General features: G+C 38.4%; 12 non-coding genes across 12 annotated transcripts; all 12 read left to right on the top strand.

Moving 5' to 3' along the window:
- Positions 1-630: 630 nt before the first annotated feature.
- trnap-ugg (transfer RNA proline (anticodon UGG)) lies at positions 631-702 on the top strand. The gene has a single exon. It is a non-coding gene; the product is annotated as a tRNA-Pro (tRNA).
- Positions 703-1132: 430 nt separating this feature from the next.
- On the top strand, positions 1133-1204 carry trnap-agg (transfer RNA proline (anticodon AGG)). The gene has a single exon. It is a non-coding gene; the product is annotated as a tRNA-Pro (tRNA).
- A 1561-nt stretch (positions 1205-2765) lies between these two features.
- On the top strand, positions 2766-2837 carry trnap-ugg (transfer RNA proline (anticodon UGG)). Its single transcript has one exon. It is a non-coding gene; the product is annotated as a tRNA-Pro (tRNA).
- A 2455-nt stretch (positions 2838-5292) lies between these two features.
- On the top strand, positions 5293-5364 carry trnap-ugg (transfer RNA proline (anticodon UGG)). The gene has a single exon. It is a non-coding gene; the product is annotated as a tRNA-Pro (tRNA).
- Positions 5365-7598: 2234 nt separating this feature from the next.
- Positions 7599-7670, top strand: trnap-ugg (transfer RNA proline (anticodon UGG)). The gene has a single exon. It is a non-coding gene; the product is annotated as a tRNA-Pro (tRNA).
- Positions 7671-8100: 430 nt separating this feature from the next.
- On the top strand, positions 8101-8172 carry trnap-agg (transfer RNA proline (anticodon AGG)). Its single transcript has one exon. It is a non-coding gene; the product is annotated as a tRNA-Pro (tRNA).
- Positions 8173-9903: 1731 nt separating this feature from the next.
- On the top strand, positions 9904-9975 carry trnap-ugg (transfer RNA proline (anticodon UGG)). Its single transcript has one exon. It is a non-coding gene; the product is annotated as a tRNA-Pro (tRNA).
- Positions 9976-12610: 2635 nt separating this feature from the next.
- trnap-ugg (transfer RNA proline (anticodon UGG)) lies at positions 12611-12682 on the top strand. Its single transcript has one exon. It is a non-coding gene; the product is annotated as a tRNA-Pro (tRNA).
- A 430-nt stretch (positions 12683-13112) lies between these two features.
- On the top strand, positions 13113-13184 carry trnap-agg (transfer RNA proline (anticodon AGG)). Its single transcript has one exon. It is a non-coding gene; the product is annotated as a tRNA-Pro (tRNA).
- A 1556-nt stretch (positions 13185-14740) lies between these two features.
- Positions 14741-14812, top strand: trnap-ugg (transfer RNA proline (anticodon UGG)). The gene has a single exon. It is a non-coding gene; the product is annotated as a tRNA-Pro (tRNA).
- Positions 14813-16876: 2064 nt separating this feature from the next.
- trnap-ugg (transfer RNA proline (anticodon UGG)) lies at positions 16877-16948 on the top strand. Its single transcript has one exon. It is a non-coding gene; the product is annotated as a tRNA-Pro (tRNA).
- A 430-nt stretch (positions 16949-17378) lies between these two features.
- On the top strand, positions 17379-17450 carry trnap-agg (transfer RNA proline (anticodon AGG)). Its single transcript has one exon. It is a non-coding gene; the product is annotated as a tRNA-Pro (tRNA).
- Positions 17451-18209: the final 759 nt, after the last annotated feature.

Raw genomic sequence — 18209 nt, forward strand, 5'->3', positions numbered from 1 at the left:
ATCACCAGATAACTGCTCTCCACAAACAGGTATCTCACGATGGGTCTTTGGGCCAGTCTGAGATAATGTTACAACGCAAAGCATTAAATACAAAACAAACAACAACAAAAAACAGACAGCTTCATTTATAGCGTCTAATATTTATTAGGATACGAAAAAAAAATGTCTTAATGCCTGATTGTCTGTCAGAAATCAGTCGTTCTTGGGTGATTTTTCCCGGCGTCTATTAGGAAACGTGCACGTTTGGGATTGCCAGATGTTTGAAAACAAGTTAACGCTAGACGCATCTCCACAACAGAAATGTTAAAGTACAGATTTATAGACAGGGTGTTGTGTAACGATTTCCAAATGAGTAATTAAAAACTTTTATGCCTGCCTAATTACATGGGGCCACAAAGGCACTTTATTAAAACAGCGCAAAGCTTTCAAATGCTTCCTAGTCTTGACAGTTGACTAATTAAAACCAGTTTGTACTATTTGGAGCCTTGAAATATTTTTTTTAAGTTTTAACCATTCTGTGCTTTGAGTTTTCCCATGAAAGCACCGAATACACTTCCCAGCTCAGGCAGACAACAGAGTTTTGACGGTCAGTCACGCACATCAAAATAACACATTGACAACTTCTCAGATGGCTCGTTGGTCTAGGGGTATGATTTTCGCTTTGGGTGCGAGAGGTCCCGGGTTCAAATCCCGGACGAGCCCTCCTTTAACCAAGTGCTCCTTTGCTGTTCTATAAAAATAACTTATCAGTTGTCCCGTTAAAATCTGATCAGAATAATCAAACCAAAATGACACATTGTTATACTTTCTTAGAAGTTGGCAACGTAAATATTGCAAAATCTTTTGTATAACTAACCGATTAAACACAGCGTCACAACGTTTGTATTGTACAGTTTGGGCTGATAAACATGATACATAAGGTAAACGGCGCGAAGCATAAAGTCTTGAACACAGCTCCTGTCAAAAGTCTTTTCATTTGACAAAGCAAAATAAGTTCTTACAACATCAAGCCCTTAATGACACCTCATGCTTAAAGTGTTCAAAATGCTTTAATGAAGCTCTGCATTGAGTTTTGTTTTGTCATAAATACACTTGCCAGTGCAACCAGTCAACCTTGTGCCCTGTCCCAGCTGGCTCGTTGGTCTAGGGGTATGATTCTCGCTTAGGGTGCGAGAGGTCCTGGGTTCAAATCCCGGACGAGCCCTTGTTCTTATCACAGTGTGCAAATGGAAATGAAAGGAGGAAGCGATTAAAGGGCAAAACGTGAACAGCTTTCCATGTGGATGCAATGACACATTACTACAATTCTACCCTTTAGCTTAAAATTTGAAGCTTAAAAACAGTTAAACCAGTTTTTACTATTTGGAGCCTTTAAATATGTTTCATGTTTCAACTCTTTAAAGAGTTTTATCATTCTGTGCCTTGAGTTTTGTCATGCAAGCACTGACTACACTTCCTAGCTCAACCAGACAACAGACTTTCGACGGTCAGTCACGCAGCGTTGGTCTAGGCGTAAGATTCTCGCTTTGGGTGCGAGAGTCGGCATTGTAAAACAAACGTATCAGGTATAAAAAATGAATAAAAAAGGCAACAGGTAATATGAAACTCGTTACGTCGTTGCTCACTGAAACGCAGCATCATAAATAAGGTCAGCCTGTAAGTGTAACAATGGCGTTCACACTCTATTTTCAGTCAGATCGCTTTGCTTAAAGACCTTTTTTGATTTTGATTGAAAAAGCACGCATTAACTTTTAATTCTACTTATATGAGCCTTTAAATATATTTCATGTTTCAACTCTTTAACGAGTTTTAATCATTCTGTGCCTTGATTATTTCCATGCAAGCACTGAATACATTTCCTAGCTCAAACAGACAACAGAGTTTTTACGGTCAGTCACGCAGCGTTGGTCTAGGCGTATGATTCTCGCTTTGGGTGCGAGAGTCGGCGTTGTAAAACGAACGTATCAGGTGTAATAAATAAATAAATAACAAAGGCTATCAAAGGTATCATTCTCTTGTGTAACGTACCTTTTATACACAGCGTCTCAACGTTCGGATTGTGCAGTTTTGGTAGATAAATGTATTACACGACGTAAACAGCCAAACAGTTTTTTTTTTTTTTTGGAAAAAATGTTGCCTTTGAATATGTTTCGGATACGGATATATTCGGGTAAATTTAATGGACGTTAAGTCTGAGATAATGTTACAACGCAAAGCATTAAATACAAAACAAACAACAACAAAAAACAGACAGCTTCATTTATAGCGTCTAATATTTATTAGGATACGAAAAAAAAATGTCTTAATGCCTTATTGTCTGTCAGAAATCAGTCGTTCTTGGGTGATTTTTCCCGGCGTCTATTAGGAAACGTGCACGTTTGGGATTGCCAGATGTTTGAAAACAAGTTAACGCTAGACGCATCTCCACAACAGAAATGTTAAAGTACAGATTTATAGACAGGGTGTTGTGTAACGATTTCCAAATGAGTAATTAAAAACTTTTATGCCTGCCTAATTACATGGGGCCACAAAGGCACTTTATTAAAACAGCGCAAAGCTTTCAAATGCTTCCTAGTCTTGACAGTTGACTAATTAAAACCAGTTTGTACTATTTGGAGCCTTGAAATATTTTTTTTAAGTTTTAACCATTCTGTGCTTTGAGTTTTCTCATGAAAGCTCCGAATACACTTCCCAGCTCAGGCAGACAACAGAGTTTTGACGGTCAGTCACGCACATCAAAATAACACATTGACAACTTCTCAGATGGCTCGTTGGTCTAGGGGTATGATTTTCGCTTTGGGTGCGAGAGGTCCCGGGTTCAAATCCCGGACGAGCCCTCCTTTAACCACGTGCTCCTTTGCTGTTCTATAAAAATAACTTATCAGTTGTCCCGTTAAAATCTGATCAGAATAATCAAACCAAAATGACACATTGTTATACTTTCTTAGAAGTTGGCAACGTAAATGTTGCAAAATCTTTTGTATAACTAACCGATTAAACACAGCGTCACAACGTTTGTATTGTACAGTTTGGGCTGATAAACATGATACATAAGGTAAACGGCGCGAAGCATAAAGTCTTGAACACAGCTCCTGTCAAAAGTCTTTTCATTTGACAAAGCAAAATAAGTTCTTACAACATCAAGCCCTTAATGACACCTCATGCTTAAAGTGTTCAAAATGCTTTAATGAAGCTCTGCATTGAGTTTTGTTTTGTCATAAATACACTTGCCAGTGCAACCAGTCAACCTTGTGCCCTGTCCCGGCTGGCTCGTTGGTCTAGGGGTATGATTCTCGCTTAGGGTGCGAGAGGTCCCGGGTTCAAATCCCAGACAAGCCCTTGTTCTTATCACAGTGTGCAAATGGAAATGAAAGGAGGAAGCGATTAAAAGGCAAAACGTGAACAGCTTTCCATGTGGATGCAATGACACATTACTACAATTCTACCCTTTAGCTTAAAATTTGAAGCTTAAAAACAGTTAAACCAGTTTTTACTATTTGGAGCCTTTAAATATGTTTCATGTTTCAACTCTTTAAAGAGTTTTATCATTCTGTGCCTTGAGTTTTGTCATGCAAGCACTGACTACACTTCCTAGCTCAACCAGACAACAGACTTTCGACGGTCAGTCACGCAGCGTTGGTCTAGGCGTAAGATTCTCGCTTTGGGTGCGAGAGTCGGCATTGTAAAACAAACGTATCAGGTATAAAAAATGAATAAAAAAGGCAACAGGTAATATGAAACTCGTTACGTCGTTGCTCACTGAAACGCAGCATCATAAATAAGGTCAGCCTGTAAGTGTAACAATGGCGTTCACACTCTATTTTCAGTCAGATCGCTTTGCTTAAGACCTTTTTTGATTTTGATTGAAAAAGCACGCATTAACTTTTAATTCTACTTATATGAGCCTTTAAATATGTTTCATGTTTCAACTCTTTAAAGAGTTTTATCATTCTGTGCCTTGAGTTTTGTCATGCAAGCACTGACTACACTTCCTAGCTCAACCAGACAACAGACTTTCGACGGTCAGTCACGCAGCGTTGGTCTAGGCGTAAGATTCTCGCTTTGGGTGCGAGAGTCAGCATTGTAAAACAAACGTATCAGGTATAAAAAATGAATAAAAAAGGCAACAGGTAATATGAAACTCGTTACGTCGTTGCTCACTGAAACGCAGCATCATAAATAAGGTCAGCCTGTAAGTGTAACAATGGCGTTCACACTCTATTTTCAGTCAGATCGCTTTGCTTAAAGACCTTTTTTGATTTTGATTGAAAAAGCACGCATTAACTTTTAATTCTACTTATATGAGCCTTTAAATATATTTCATGTTTCAACTCTTTAACGAGTTTTAATCATTCTGTGCCTTGATTATTTCCATGCAAGCACTGAATACATTTCCTAGCTCAAACAGACAACAGAGTTTTTACGGTCAGTCACGCAGCGTTGGTCTAGGCGTATGATTCTCGCTTTGGGTGCGAGAGTCGGCGTTGTAAAACGAACGTATCAGGTGTAATAAATAAATAAATAACAAAGGCTATCAAAGGTATCATTCTCTTGTGTAACGTACCTTTTATACACAGCGTCACAACGTTCGGATTGTGCAGTTTTGGTAGATAAATGTATTACACGACGTAAACAGCAAAACAGTTTATTTATTTTTTTTGGAAAAAATGTTGCCTTTGAATATGTTTCGGATACGGATATATTCGGGTAAATTTAATGGACGTTAAGTCTGAGATAATGTTACAACGCAAAGCATTAAATACAAAACAAACAACAACAACAAACAGACAGCTTCATTTATAGCGTCTAATATTTATTAGGATACGAAAAAAAATGTCTTGATGCCTGATTGTCTGTCAGAAATCAGTCGTTCTTGGGTGATTTTTCCCGGCGTCTATTAAACGTGCACGTTTGGGATTGCCAGATGTTTGAAAACAAGTTAACGCTAGACGCATCTCCACAACAGAAATGTTAAAGTACAGATTTATAGACAGGGTGTTGTGTAACGATTTCCAAATGAGTAATTAAAAACTTTTATGCCTGCCTAATTACATGGGGCCACAAAGGCACTTTATTAAAACAGCGCAAAGCTTTCAAATGCGTCTTGACAGTTGACTAATTAAAACCAGTTTGTACTATTTGGAGCCTTGAAATATTTTTTTTAAGTTTTAACCATTCTGTGCTTTGAGTTTTCTCATGAAAGCACCGAATACACTTCCCAGCTCAGGCAGACAACAGAGTTTTGACGGTCAGTCACGCACATCAAAATAACACATTGACAACTTCTCAGATGGCTCGTTGGTCTAGGGGTATGATTTTCGCTTTGGGTGCGAGAGGTCCCGGGTTCAAATCCCGGACGAGCCCTCCTTTAACCACGTGCTCCTTTGCTGTTCTATAAAAATAACTTATCAGTTGTCCCGTTAAAATCTGATCAGAATAATCAAACCAAAATGACACATTGTTATACTTTCTTAGAAGTTGGCAACGTAAATGTTGCAAAATCTTTTGTATAACTAACCGATTAAACACAGCGTCACAACGTTTGTATTGTACAGTTTGGGCTGATAAACATGATACATAAGGTAAACGGCGCGAAGCATAAAGTCTTGAACACAGCTCCTGTCAAAAGTCTTTTCATTTGACAAAGCAAAATAAGTTCTTACAACATCAAGCCCTTAATGACACCTCATGCTTAAAGTGTTCAAAATGCTTTAATGAAGCTCTGCATTGAGTTTTGTTTTGTCATAAATACACTTGCCAGTGCAACCAGTCAACCTTGTGCCCTGTCCCGGCTGGCTCGTTGGTCTAGGGGTATGATTCTCGCTTAGGGTGCGAGAGGTCCCGGGTTCAAATCCCAGACAAGCCCTTGTTCTTATCACAGTGTGCAAATGGAAATGAAAGGAGGAAGCGATTAAAGGGCAAAACGTGAACAGCTTTCCATGTGGATGCAATGACACATTACTACAATTCTACCCTTTAGCTTAAAATTTGAAGCTTAAAAACAGTTAAACCAGTTTTTACTATTTGGAGCCTTTAAATATGTTTCATGTTTCAACTCTTTAAAGAGTTTTATCATTCTGTGCCTTGAGTTTTGTCATGCAAGCACTGACTACACTTCCTAGCTCAACCAGACAACAGACTTTCGACGGTCAGTCACGCAGCGTTGGTCTAGGCGTAAGATTCTCGCTTTGGGTGCGAGAGTCGGCATTGTAAAACAAACGTATCAGGTATAAAAAATGAATAAAAAAGGCAACAGGTAATATGAAACTCGTTACGTCGTTGCTCACTGAAACGCAGCATCATAAATAAGGTCAGCCTGTAAGTGTAACAATGGCGTTCACACTCTATTTTCAGTCAGATCGCTTTGCTTAAAGACCTTTTTTGATTTTGATTGAAAAAGCACGCATTAACTTTTAATTCTACTTATATGAGCCTTTAAATATATTTCATGTTTCAACTCTTTAACGAGTTTTAATCATTCTGTGCCTTGATTATTTCCATGCAAGCACTGAATACATTTCCTAGCTCAAACAGACAACAGAGTTTTTACGGTCAGTCACGCAGCGTTGGTCTAGGCGTATGATTCTCGCTTTGGGTGCGAGAGTCGGCGTTGTAAAACGAACGTATCAGGTGTAATAAATAAATAAATAACAAAGGCTATCAAAGGTATCATTCTCTTGTGTAACGTACCTTTTATACACAGCGTCACAACGTTCGGATTGTGCAGTTTTGGTAGATAAATGTATTACACGACGTAAACAGCAAAACAGTTTATTTATTTTTTTTGGAAAAAATGTTGCCTTTGAATATGTTTCGGATACGGATATATTCGGGTAAATTTAATGGACGTTAAGTCTGAGATAATGTTACAACGCAAAGCATTAAATACAAAACAAACAACAACAAAAAACAGACAGCTTCATTTATAGCGTCTAATATTTATTAGGATACGAAAAAAAAATGTCTTAATGCCTGATTATCTGTCAGAAATCAGTCGTTCTTGGGTGATTTTTCCCGGCGTCTATTAGGAAACGTGCACGTTTGTGATTGCCAGATGTTTGAAAACAAGTTAACGCTAGACGCATCTCCACAACAGAAATGTTAAAGTACAGATTTATAGACAGGGTGTTGTGTAACGATTTCCAAATGAGTAATTAAAAACTTTTATTCTGCAAAAGTTAAGGTTGCGTGGGTTTCCTGATAAAATCCGAGTCGAGCCCTTCCTTAATCCCGTGCTCTTTCACTAAAGAACGTTGACTTATCAAAATGTCTCTTCAAAATGTAATCACAGTGTGCAATTAGAAAACAAAGGTGGTATTAAATTGATAAACATGTAAAGCCTGCCTAATTACATGGGGCCACAAAGGCACTTTATTAAAACAGCGCAAAGCTTTCAAATGCTTCCTAGTCTTGACAGTTGACTAATTAAAACCAGTTTGTACTATTTGGAGTCTTGAAATATTTGTTTTAAGTTTTAACCATTCTGTGCTTTGAGTTTTCTCATGAAAGCACCGAATACACTTCCCAGCTCAGGCAGACAACACAGTTTTGACGGTCAGTCACGCACATCAAAATAACACATTGGCAACTTCTCAGGTGGCTCGTTGGTCTAGGGGTATGATTTTCGCTTTGGGTGCGAGAGGTCCCGGGTTCAAATCCCGGACGAGCCCTCCTTTAACCAAGTGCTCCTTTGCTGTTCTATAAAAATAACTTATCAGTTGTCCCGTTAAAATCTGATCAGAATAATCAAACCAAAATGACACATTGTTATACTTTCTTAGAAGTTGGCAACGTAAATATTGCAAAATCTTTTGTATAACTAACCGATTAAACACAGCGTCACAACGTTTGTATTGTACAGTTTGGGCTGATAAACATGATACATAAGGTAAACGGCGCGAAGCATAAAGTCTTGAACACAGCTCCTGTCAAAAGTCTTTTCATTTGACAAAGCAAAATAAGTTCTTACAACATCAAGCCCTTAATGACACCTCATGCTTAAAGTGTTCAAAATGCTTTAATGAAGCTCTGCATTGAGTTTTGTTTTGTCATAAATACACTTGCCAGTGCAACCAGTCAACCTTGTGCCCTGTCCCAGCTGGCTCGTTGGTCTAGGGGTATGATTCTCGCTTAGGGTGCGAGAGGTCCCGGGTTCAAATCCCGGACGAGCCCTTGTTCTTATCACAGTGTGCAAATGGAAATGAAAGGAGGAAGCGATTAAAGGGCAAAACGTGAACAGCTTTCCATGTGGATGCAATGACACATTACTACAATTCTACCCTTTAGCTTAAAATTTGAAGCTTAAAAACAGTTAAACCAGTTTTTACTATTTGGAGCCTTTAAATATGTTTCATGTTTCAACTCTTTAAAGAGTTTTATCATTCTGTGCCTTGAGTTTTGTCATGCAAGCACTGACTACACTTCCTAGCTCAACCAGACAACAGACTTTCGACGGTCAGTCACGCAGCGTTGGTCTAGGCGTAAGATTCTCGCTTTGGGTGCGAGAGTCGGCATTGTAAAACAAACGTATCAGGTATAAAAAATGAATAAAAAAGGCAACAGGTAATATGAAACTCGTTACGTCGTTGCTCACTGAAACGCAGCATCATAAATAAGGTCAGCCTGTAAGTGTAACAATGGCGTTCACACTCTATTTTCAGTCAGATCGCTTTGCTTAAAGACCTTTTTTGATTTTGATTGAAAAAGCACGCATTAACTTTTAATTCTACTTATATGAGCCTTTAAATATATTTCATGTTTCAACTCTTTAACGAGTTTTAATCATTCTGTGCCTTGATTATTTCCATGCAAGCACTGAATACATTTCCTAGCTCAAACAGACAACAGAGTTTTTACGGTCAGTCACGCAGCGTTGGTCTAGGCGTATGATTCTCGCTTTGGGTGCGAGAGTCGGTGTTGTAAAACGAACGTATCAGGTGTAATAAATAAATAAATAACAAAGGCTATCAAAGGTATCATTCTCTTGTGTAACGTACCTTTTATACACAGCGTCTCAACGTTCGGATTGTGCAGTTTTGGTAGATAAATGTATTACACGACGTAAACAGCCAAACAGTTTATTTTTTTTTTTGGAAAAAATGTTGCCTTTGAATATGTTTCGGATACGGATATATTCGGGTAAATTTAATGGACGTTAAGTCTGAGATAATGTTACAACGCAAAGCATTAAATACAAAACAAACAACAACAAAAAACAGACAGCTTCATTTATAGCGTCTAATATTTATTAGGATACGAAAAAAAAATGTCTTAATGCCTTATTGTCTGTCAGAAATCAGTCGTTCTTGGGTGATTTTTCCCGGCGTCTATTAGGAAACGTGCACGTTTGGGATTGCCAGATGTTTGAAAACAAGTTAACGCTAGACGCATCTCCACAACAGAAATGTTAAAGTACAGATTTATAGACAGGGTGTTGTGTAACGATTTCCAAATGAGTAATTAAAAACTTTTATTCTGCAAAAGTTAAGGTTGCGTGGGTTTCCTGATAAAATCCGAGTCGAGCCCTTCCTTAATCCCGTGCTCTTTCACTAAAGAACGTTGACTTATCAAAATGTCTCTTCAAAATGTAATGACAGTGTGCAATTAGAAAACAAAGGTGGTATTAAATTGATAAACATGTAAAGCCTGCCTAATTACATGGGGCCACAAAGGCACTTTATTAAAACAGCGCAAAGCTTTCAAATGCTTCCTAGTCTTGACAGTTGACTAATTAAAACCAGTTTGTACTATTTGGAGCCTTGAAATATTTTTTTTAAGTTTTAACCATTCTGTGCTTTGAGTTTTCTCATGAAAGCACCGAATACACTTCCCAGCTCAGGCAGACAACACAGTTTTGACGGTCAGTCACGCACATCAAAATAACACATTGACAACTTCTTAGATGGCTCGTTGGCCTAGGGGTATGATTTTCGCTTTGGGTGCGAGAGGTCCCGGGTTCAAATCCCGGACGAGCCCTCCTTTAACCACGTGCTCCTTTGCTGTTCTATAAAAATAACTTATCAGTTGTCCCGTTAAAATCTGATCAGAATAATCAAACCAAAATGACACATTGTTATACTTTCTTAGAAGTTGGCAACGTAAATGTTGCAAAATCTTTTGTATAACTAACCGATTAAACACAGCGTCACAACGTTTGTATTGTACAGTTTGGGCTGATAAACATGATACATAAGGTAAACGGCGCGAAGCATAAAGTCTTGAACACAGCTCCTGTCAAAAGTCTTTTCATTTGACAAAGCAAAATAAGTTCTTACAACATCAAGCCCTTAATGACACCTCATGCTTAAAGTGTTCAAAATGCTTTAATGAAGCTCTGCATTGAGTTTTGTTTTGTCATAAATACACTTGCCAGTGCAACCAGTCAACCTTGTGCCCTGTCCCGGCTGGCTCGTTGGTCTAGGGGTATGATTCTCGCTTAGGGTGCGAGAGGTCCCGGGTTCAAATCCCAGACAAGCCCTTGTTCTTATCACAGTGTGCAAATGGAAATGAAAGGAGGAAGCGATTAAAGGGCAAAACGTGAACAGCTTTCCATGTGGATGCAATGACACATTACTACAATTCTACCCTTCAGCTTAAAATTTGAAGCTTAAAAACAGTTAAACCAGTTTTTACTATTTGGAGCCTTTAAATATGTTTCATGTTTCAACTCTTTAAAGAGTTTTATCATTCTGTGCCTTGAGTTTTGTCATGCAAGCACTGACTACACTTCCTAGCTCAACCAGACAACAGACTTTCGACGGTCAGTCACGCAGCGTTGGTCTAGGCGTAAGATTATCGCTTTGGGTGCGAGAGTCGGCATTGTAAAACAAACGTATCAGGTATAAAAAATTAATAAAAAAGGCAACAGGTAATATGAAACTCGTTACGTCGTTGCTCACTGAAACGCAGCATCATAAATAAGGTCAGCCTGTAAGTGTAACAATGGCGTTCACACTCTATTTTCAGTCAGATCGCTTTGCTTAAGACCTTTTTTGATTTTGATTGAAAAAGCACGCATTAACTTTTAATTCTACTTATATGAGCCTTTAAATATGTTTCATGTTTCAACTCTTTAAAGAGTTTTATCATTCTGTGCCTTGAGTTTTGTCATGCAAGCACTGAATACATTTCCTAGCTCAAACAGACAACAGAGTTTTTACGGTCAGTCACGCAGCGTTGGTCTAGGCGTAAGATTCTCGCTTTGGGTGCGAGAGTCGGCATTGTAAAACAAACGTATCAGGTATAAAAAATGAATAAAAAAGGCAACAGGTAATATGAAACTCGTTACGTCGTTGCTCACTGAAACGCAGCATCATAAATAAGGTCAGCCTGTAAGTGTAACAATGGCGTTCACACTCTATTTTCAGTCAGATCGCTTTGCTTAAAGACCTTTTTTGATTTTGATTGAAAAAGCACGCATTAACTTTTAATTCTACTTATATGAGCCTTTAAATATATTTCATGTTTCAACTCTTTAACGAGTTTTAATCATTCTGTGCCTTGATTATTTCCATGCAAGCACTGAATACATTTCCTAGCTCAAACAGACAACAGAGTTTTTACGGTCAGTCACGCAGCGTTGGTCTAGGCGTATGATTCTCGCTTTGGGTGCGAGAGTCGGCGTTGTAAAACGAACGTATCAGGTGTAATAAATAAATAAATAACAAAGGCTATCAAAGGTATCATTCTCTTGTGTAACGTACCTTTTATACACAGCGTCACAACGTTCGGATTGTGCAGTTTTGGTAGATAAATGTATTACACGACGTAAACAGCAAAACAGTTTTTTTTTTTTTTTTGGAAAAAATGTTGCCTTTGAATATGTTTCGGATACGGATATATTCGGGTAAATTTAATGGACGTTAAGTCTGAGATAATGTTACAACGCAAAGCATTAAATACAAAACAAACAACAACAAAAAACAGACAGCTTCATTTATAGCGTCTAATATTTATTAGGATACGAAAAAAAAATGTCTTAATGCCTTATTGTCTGTCAGAAATCAGTCGTTCTTGGGTGATTTTTCCCGGCGTCTATTAGGAAACGTGCACGTTTGGGATTGCCAGATGTTTGAAAACAAGTTAACGCTAGACGCATCTCCACAACAGAAATGTTAAAGTACAGATTTATAGACAGGGTGTTGTGTAACGATTTCCAAATGAGTAATTAAAAACTTTTATTCTGCAAAAGTTAAGGTTGCGTGGGTTTCCTGATAAAATCCGAGTCGAGCCCTTCCTTAATCCCGTGCTCTTTCACTAAAGAACGTTGACTTATCAAAATGTCTCTTCAAAATGTAATCACAGTGTGCAATTAGAAAACAAAGGTGGTATTAAATTGATAAACATGTAAAGCCTGCCTAATTACATGGGGCCACAAAGGCACTTTATTAAAACAGCGCAAAGCTTTCAAATGCTTCCTAGTCTTGACAGTTGACTAATTAAAACCAGTTTGTACTATTTGGAGCCTTGAAATATTTTTTTTAAGTTTTAACCATTCTGTGCTTTGAGTTTTCTCATGAAAGCACCGAATACACTTCCCAGCTCAGGCAGACAACAGAGTTTTGACGGTCAGTCACGCACATCAAAATAACACATTGACAACTTCTCAGGTGGCTCGTTGGTCTAGGGGTATGATTTTCGCTTTGGGTGCGAGAGGTCCCGGGTTCAAATCCCGGACGAGCCCTCCTTTAACCAAGTGCTCCTTTGCTGTTCTATAAAAATAACTTATCAGTTGTCCCGTTAAAATCTGATCAGAATAATCAAACCAAAATGACACATTGTTATACTTTCTTAGAAGTTGGCAACGTAAATATTGCAAAATCTTTTGTATAACTAACCGATTAAACACAGCGTCACAACGTTTGTATTGTACAGTTTGGGCTGATAAACATGATACATAAGGTAAACGGCGCGAAGCATAAAGTCTTGAACACAGCTCCTGTCAAAAGTCTTTTCATTTGACAAAGCAAAATAAGTTCTTACAACATCAAGCCCTTAATGACACCTCATGCTTAAAGTGTTCAAAATGCTTTAATGAAGCTCTGCATTGAGTTTTGTTTTGTCATAAATACACTTGCCAGTGCAACCAGTCAACCTTGTGCCCTGTCCCAGCTGGCTCGTTGGTCTAGGGGTATGATTCTCGCTTAGGGTGCGAGAGGTCCGGGGTTCAAATCCCGGACGAGCCCTTGTTCTTATCACAGTGTGCAAATGGAAATGAAAGGAGGAAGCGATTAAAGGGCAAAACGTGAACAGCTTTCCATGTGGATGCAATGACACATTACTACAATTCTACCCTTTAGCTTAAAATTTGAAGCTTAAAAACAGTTAAACCAGTTTTTACTATTTGGAGCCTTTAAATATGTTTCATGTTTCAACTCTTTAAAGAGTTTTATCATTCTGTGCCTTGAGTTTTGTCATGCAAGCACTGACTACACTTCCTAGCTCAACCAGACAACAGACTTTCGACGGTCAGTCACGCAGCGTTGGTCTAGGCGTAAGATTCTCGCTTTGGGTGCGAGAGTCGGCATTGTAAAACAAACGTATCAGGTATAAAAAATGAATAAAAAAGGCAACAGGTAATATGAAACTCGTTACGTCGTTGCTCACTGAAACGCAGCATCATAAATAAGGTCAGCCTGTAAGTGTAACAATGGCGTTCACACTCTATTTTCAGTCAGATCGCTTTGCTTAAAGACCTTTTTTGATTTTGATTGAAAAAGCACGCATTAACTTTTAATTCTACTTATATGAGCCTTTAAATATATTTCATGTTTCAACTCTTTAACGAGTTTTAATCATTCTGTGCCTTGATTATTTCCATGCAAGCACTGAATACATTTCCTAGCTCAAACAGACAACAGAGTTTTTACGGTCAGTCACGCAGCGTTGGTCTAGGCGTATGATTCTCGCTTTGGGTGCGAGAGTCGGCGTTGTAAAACGAACGTATCAGGTGTAATAAATAAATAAATAACAAAGGCTATTAAAGGTATCATTCTCTTGTGTAACGTACCTTTTATACACAGCGTCACAACGTTCGGATTGTGCAGTTTTGGTAGATAAATGTATTACACGACGTAAACAGCCAAACAGTTTATTTATTTTTTTTGGAAAAAATGTTGCCTTTGAATATGTTTCGGATACGGATATATTCGGGTAAATTTAATGGACGTTAAGTCTGAGATAATGTTACAACGCAAAGCATTAAATACAAAACAAACAACAACAACAAACAGACAGCTTCATTTATAGCGTCTAATATTTATTAGGATACGAAAAAAAAATGTCTTAATGCCTGATTGTCTGTCAGAAATCAGTCGTTCTTGGGTGATTTTTCCCGGCGTCTATTAGGAAACGTGCACGTTTGGGATTGCCAGATGTTTGAAAACAAGTTAACGCTAGACGCATCTCCACAACAGAAATGTTAAAGTACAGATTTATAGACAGGGTGTTGTGTAACGATTTCCAAATGAGTAATTAAAAACTTTTATGCCTGCCTAATTACATGGTGCCACAAAGGCACTTTATTAAAACAGCGCAAAGCTTTCAAATGCGTCTTGACAGTTGACTAATTAAAACCAGTTTGTACTATTTGGAGCCTTGAAATATTTTTTTTAAGTTTTAACCATTCTGTGCTTTGAGTTTTCTCATGAAAGCACCGAATACACTTCCCAGCTCAGGCAGACAACAGAGTTTTGACGGTCAGTCACGCACATCAAAATAACACATTGACAACTTCTCAGATGGCTCGTTGGTCTAGGGGTATGATTTTCGCTTTGGGTGCGAGAGGTCCCGGGTTCAAATCCCGGACGAGCCCTCCTTTAACCACGTGCTCCTTTGCTGTTCTATAAAAATAACTTATCAGTTGTCCCGTTAAAATCTGATCAGAATAATCAAACCAAAATGACACATTGTTATACTTTCTTAGAAGTTGGCAACGTAAATGTTGCAAAATCTTTTGTATAACTAACCGATTAAACACAGCGTCACAACGTTTGTATTGTACAGTTTGGGCTGATAAACATGATACATAAGGTACACGGCGCGAAGCATAAAGTCTTGAACACAGCTCCTGTCAAAAGTCTTTTCATTTGACAAAGCAAAATAAGTTCTTACAACATCAAGCCCTTAATGACACCTCATGCTTAAAGTGTTCAAAATGCTTTAATGAAGCTCTGCATTGAGTTTTGTTTTGTCATAAATACACTTGCCAGTGCAACCAGTCAACCTTGTGCCCTGTCCCGGCTGGCTCGTTGGTCTAGGGGTATGATTCTCGCTTAGGGTGCGAGAGGTCCCGGGTTCAAATCCCAGACAAGCCCTTGTTCTTATCACAGTGTGCAAATGGAAATGAAAGGAGGAAGCGATTAAAGGGCAAAACGTGAACAGCTTTCCATGTGGATGCAATGACACATTACTACAATTCTACCCTTTAGCTTAAAATTTGAAGCTTAAAAACAGTTAAACCAGTTTTTACTATTTGGAGCCTTTAAATATGTTTCATGTTTCAACTCTTTAAAGAGTTTTATCATTCTGTGCCTTGAGTTTTGTCATGCAAGCACTGACTACACTTCCTAGCTCAACCAGACAACAGACTTTCGACGGTCAGTCACGCAGCGTTGGTCTAGGCGTAAGATTCTCGCTTTGGGTGCGAGAGTCGGCATTGTAAAACAAACGTATCAGGTATAAAAAATGAATAAAAAAGGCAACAGGTAATATGAAACTCGTTACGTCGTTGCTCACTGAAACGCAGCATCATAAATAAGGTCAGCCTGTAAGTGTAACAATGGCGTTCACACTCTATTTTCAGTCAGATCGCTTTGCTTAAAGACCTTTTTTGATTTTGATTGAAAAAGCACGCATTAACTTTTAATTCTACTTATATGAGCCTTTAAATATATTTCATGTTTCAACTCTTTAACGAGTTTTAATCATTCTGTGCCTTGATTATTTCCATGCAAGCACTGAATACATTTGCTAGCTCAAACAGACAACAGAGTTTTTACGGTCAGTCACGCAGCGTTGGTCTAGGCGTATGATTCTCGCTTTGGGTGCGAGAGTCGGCGTTGTAAAACGAACGTATCAGGTGTAATAAATAAATAAATAACAAAGGCTATCAAAGGTATCATTCTCTTGTGTAACGTACCTTTTATACACAGCGTCACAACGTTCGGATTGTGCAGTTTTGGTAGATAAATGTATTACACGACGTAAACAGCAAAACAGTTTATTTATTTTTTTTGGAAAAAATGTTGCCTTTGAATATGTTTCGGATACGGATATATTCGGGTAAATTTAATGGACGTTAAGTCTGAGATAATGTTACAACGCAAAGCATTAAATACAAAACAAACAACAACAAAAAACAGACAGCTTCATTTATAGCGTCTAATATTTATTAGGATACGAAAAAAAAATGTCTTAATGCCTGATTGTCTGTCAGAAATCAGTCGTTCTTGGGTGATTTTTCCCGGCGTCTATTAGGAAACGTGCACGTTTGGGATTGCCAGATGTTTGAAAACAAGTTAACGCTAGACGCATCTCCACAACAGAAATGTTAAAGTACAGATTTATAGACAGGGTGTTGTGTAACGATTTCCAAATGAGTAATTAAAAACTTTTATGCCTGCCTAATTACATGGGGCCACAAAGGCACTTTATTAAAACAGCGCAAAGCTTTCAAATGCTTCCTAGTCTTGACAGTTGACTAATTAAAACCAGTTTGTACTATGTGGAGCCTTGAAATATTTTTTTTAAGTTTTAACCATTCTGTGCTTTGAGTTTTCTCATGAAAGCACCGAATACACTTCCCAGCTCAGGCAGACAACAGAGTTTTGACGGTCAGTCACGCACATCAAAATAACACATTGACAACTTCTCAGATGGCTCGTTGGTCTAGGGGTATGATTTTCGCTTTGGGTGCGAGCGGTCCCGGGTTCAAATCCCGGACGAGCCCTCCTTTAACCAAGTGCTCCTTTGCTGTTCTATAAAAATAACTTATCAGTTGTCCCGTTAAAATCTGATCAGAATAATCAAACCAAAATGACCCATTGTTATACTTTCTTAGAAGTTGGCAACGTAAATGTTGCAAAATCTTTTGTATAACTAACCGATTAAACACAGCGTCACAACGTTTGTATTGTACAGTTTGGGCTGATAAACATGATACATAAGGTAAACGGCGCGAAGCATAAAGTCTTGAACACAGCTCCTGTCAAAAGTCTTTTCATTTGACAAAGCAAAATAAGTTCTTACAACATCAAGCCCTTAATGACACCTCATGCTTAAAGTGTTCAAAATGCTTTAATGAAGCTCTGCATTGAGTTTTGTTTTGTCATAAATACACTTGCCAGTGCAACCAGTCAACCTTGTGCCCTGTCCCGGCTGGCTCGTTGGTCTAGGGGTATGATTCTCGCTTAGGGTGCGAGAGGTCCCGGGTTCAAATCCCGGACGAGCCCTTGTTCTTATCACAGTGTGCAAATGGAAATGAAAGGAGGAAGCGATTAAAGGGCAAAACGTGAACAGCTTTCCATGTGGATGCAATGACACATTACTACAATTCTACCCTTTAGCTTAAAATTTGAAGCTTAAAAACAGTTAAACCAGTTTTTACTATTTGGAGCCTTTAAATATGTTTCATGTTTCAACTCTTTAAAGAGTTTTATCATTCTGTGCCTTGAGTTTTGTCATGCAAGCACTGACTACACTTCCTAGCTCAACCAGACAACAGACTTTCGACGGTCAGTCACGCAGCGTTGGTCTAGGCGTAAGATTCTCGCTTTGGGTGCGAGAGTCGGCATTGTAAAACAAACGTATCAGGTATAAAAAATGAATAAAAAAGGCAACAGGTAATATGAAACTCGTTACGTCGTTGCTCACTGAAACGCAGCATCATAAATAAGGTCAGCCTGTAAGTGTAACAATGGCGTTCACACTCTATTTTCAGTCAGATCGCTTTGCTTAAGACCTTTTTTGATTTTGATTGAAAAAGCACGCATTAACTTTTAATTCTACTTATATGAGCCTTTAAATATGTTTCATGTTTCAACTCTTTAAAGAGTTTTATCATTCTGTGCCTTGAGTTTTGTCATGCAAGCACTGACTACACTTCCTAGCTCAACCAGACAACAGACTTTCGACGGTCAGTCACGCAGCGTTGGTCTAGGCGTAAGATTCTCGCTTTGGGTGCGAGAGTCAGCATTGTAAAACAAACGTAT

This window comes from Trichomycterus rosablanca, chromosome 2 (genome assembly GCF_030014385.1).
Source record: "Trichomycterus rosablanca isolate fTriRos1 chromosome 2, fTriRos1.hap1, whole genome shotgun sequence".
Lineage (NCBI taxonomy): Eukaryota > Metazoa > Chordata > Actinopteri > Siluriformes > Trichomycteridae > Trichomycterus > Trichomycterus rosablanca.